Source organism: Micrasema longulum, unplaced genomic scaffold, assembly GCF_059751315.1.
Source record: "Micrasema longulum isolate JH-2025_06_02 unplaced genomic scaffold, ASM5975131v1 h1tg001509l, whole genome shotgun sequence".
NCBI lineage: Eukaryota > Metazoa > Arthropoda > Insecta > Trichoptera > Brachycentridae > Micrasema > Micrasema longulum.
Window position 1 is genome coordinate 22,567 of NW_028278693.1, and position 3,761 is coordinate 26,327.

Here is a 3,761-nt window from a genome sequence, read left to right on the forward strand (position 1 = left end):
AATTATATTTTAAAAAACGTATTCCTCTCAGTTCGATTCCTGACATGGTTGATATGAAATATTTATTTAAATAGGTGTTTTCACAAAAGAATATTTCAAAGTCCCTAGACTAGTAAATAAGCGTAAGACTGATCATATAACATTCATTGTGATCGCTAAAACTCTTTGCATGTTTTTAAGCACGTCGATAGCTATTTGTGATTGAGCTGGCTGTGTTCACGCCTGTAATTGGGCCCCCTGTGGTGCTACGAATGAAATGTATACTGTTCTACTTTGCAAACTAGGATCGTTGCTTACTTTTTGCAGCGATGTTTATGTAAAAACTTCGTATGATCGTCCAATAGTATCGCAATTGATGCACTATAAGTCCACGAGATAAGGACGCGTACTTCGTGCTTCGTGTTTGACAGCGAAACCATAGATAAACAGCATTGTGATAGACAAAAACTAATTATGGCCAAATACCGCTTGAGTACCTGACTAGTTGATTAATTTTATTTCGTCGATTATAGTTCCCGTCAACAATATAAGACTTGATATTATATTATCTCTATTTATTTATTCCTTCAAATTACACTCATTGAAATATAAGCGAACTTATTAGGACTTTTTAGGCTGTGCTCCATATTGTGCCATATTCTCTTCTCAAAAAGGTTTTCCCTCTGATTTTATATAATTATCATGATTTATATCGTCATTTTTGCTGACAACTGTCATTCCAATCAAGATATATTTTAGGGATTTTAGAGACGTCGGTCGTTCAAAGTAGTTTAATTTGTTTTTTTTAAATTTATACAATTTCAAGAAACCGCACAAATAAATGCTCTATTTTTTACTGTGTCTAAAAAAACTTTTTTTCATTATAATTTCTCGTAGCACTAAACGTCCCCATTGTTATTGCTTACAACGGGCACAGCCTAAATAACCACAATAATTTAATGAATTTGTAAACAAATTACATTTATAAAAAAAATCTTTTTTTTTACAGGTGAAAGATATGCACCCCACGAGCCAAGACAGGCGAGCGAAGGGCAGAACAGGGTGGCCGCAACACGTGTGGGCTTTGGAACTCAAACAAGAACAGAATTTATAGTAAAAATTCGTACAATCAAACTTGTCTGTGTCCAGACGGATGAAAAATACAGTTTACCTTTTTTTTGTAAAAAAAAAACTTAGATTTTCTCGGCCATTTATAGGTAGATGCCCAATGAGTTTTTCTGGGTCATTATGCCGTATCTCTTTTGCACTTTGACCGACGTTTCGGATCGCGTTACAGCGTCCATCATCAGGGTTTCGTTGGCATCCACAACGAGGCATAAAAACCCAGAAAAAATCATTGTAAAAAAAAATGCGTTCTTATGATTTCATCGTCATCGAAATTCCCTTTTCGCACACAATGGTGCATAGGGCACTGCACTGGTACACCAATCGCAGCGTACCTTGATCATTTTTGTTACGTAAAAGTAAAATGATCAGGTCGGCCTCGTGGCGCAGTGGTCTACGCGTTTACCTACATTGCTGAAACATTATTTAAAAAGGTGTTTTACACTTACAGTCTCTGAAGCGTAAGACTGATCATGTTAGCGTGTAACAAAAACGTTAAAGACACGCTACGATTGGTGTACCAATGCAGTGCCTAAAAGGGGGTGATGATGAAGACGATAAGGCTTACGCTTCCAATGGAATATTTTAGTGTAAAAACACATGTTTCAATCAATATTTCATGTTAGCCATGTCGGGAATCGAACCTGAGACCTCTTGCGAGGTAGGCAAACGCGCTGACCGCTACAGCACGAGGCCGACTAATGATTTACCGAATTAATAAATTAAAAAAAAGGTTTTTTAATAGTTTGACCTAAATATGAACAAATGATAAATTCAAAGTAATGTCATCAGAAAATGTTTTTTTTATTGAGGGGTCTTCTTTTAATTGAAATTAAAATATACTTATGCAAGCTAATATATTACAAGAGAGACGATAAACATTTTAGTAAAGAGAATAAAAACAAAAAGATTTCAAACATTTTACCAAGCTCTTTCTTGTACCATTTTTAATGTGATTACAAGTTTTAAACAATTATTTGTACACACACACGCACCCTCTCTCTCATTCATTCCCACACGCACATGTACCCTTTCCCTCATTCATTCACGCATACACACATTCACCTACACATGAATACAAACGTCACACACATACAATTACGTAAACTCTTATTTTATTTATGTGTCATTAGATTTACAGTGGATTTTTTTAATTGGCTCTAGTATTTTTTAATATTTTTCTACTTATTTTGTTTATGTAATAGCTGTAAAAATCCCAAATAAAATAAAAATAAGATATATTACAACAGAGATGAAGAACATTTAAGAGAAGGTAATTAAGAAGTCTAGACATCTACAGGGCTTATGACCGGTCAATGGCTGGTTTAAGTGGCCACTTTACATACTGTGTAACATTCACTATTCTGCCTATATTTGAACATCCATATTCCTTCAATTCTTTCATCTGTTGATGTTTGTGAAAATTTGGACAAACTCAAAATATTGTTGATAAATTACCTGGTCCTTTAGGTAATTTAGAAGTCCAGGCATCTACAGGGCTTATGACCTGTCAATGGCTGGTTTAAGTGGCCACTTTACACACTGTGTAACATTCACCATTCTGCCTATATTTGAACATCCATATTTCTTCAATTCTTTCATCTGTTGATGTTTGTGAAGTTAAAGAGCTGAAACCTTTATTTATGCGGGTGAGATTCATCTAATTGAATTATTTCACCTACATACTAGACTAGGCAATGCCTGAAAATATTATTTTTTCAATTTCTATACTTCTTCATGGACCAGGTAATTTATCAACAATATTTTGAGTTTGTCCAAATTTTTGTAGACAAGGACTGGATTCAACTCCCTGGGGAGCTGTTTATATTAAAATATTACAACAGACATGAAGAACATTTAAGAGAAGGTAATATGGAAGTCTAGGCATCTACAGGGCTTATGACCGGTCAATGGCTGGTTTAAGTGGCCACTTTACATACTGTGTAACATTCACTATTCTGCCTATATTTGAACATCCATATTCCTTCAATTCTTTCTTTCCAATAGCAACAATTGCCGTATCATCTGCAAACTGATAGCACAGTGAGTGTTGTATGACATTTGCCATAGAGTTACAGTATATCAGGTATTCTAGGGGACCAATTACTGACCCCTGGGCTACTCCCGTTTTTACTTGTACTTTTTTGCCGAATACGTCTTGTATTTTCACAAATATATTTCGATTATTGAGATAGTTAGCGAGTAGTTCTTTATACTTTCCTCTGATCCCAGCATCGTCCAAACATTCTACAAGGCGAGAGTGATCTAAGGTGTCGAAGGCTTTAGCATAATGGATGAATATAACAATCACGTGTTTTTTGTTATTTATTTTATTTATTCACACTCTTTATCAAAATACAATTCCATATTCACTATTTAAGGCTTGTTTTATATTGTTTGCAAAGTCAGACAATAACTGTGTTGTGTTTTTCCTTTTTTGAAACCCATACTGTTTACAATTACTCTCTTAAAGTACACCGCCATCACATGTTTCTATAATATGCCTCACTCTGTTCCATTGCAATATTGCGTATTGTATCTTTTTCAACTTATTTTTAAATGTACCTACACTTAAGATAATACTTAGTTTTATATAAACTATCCTTACACTGGATAATATTCACCAGTCTGAAGATGCCCATTAGAGGCTGAAAGCG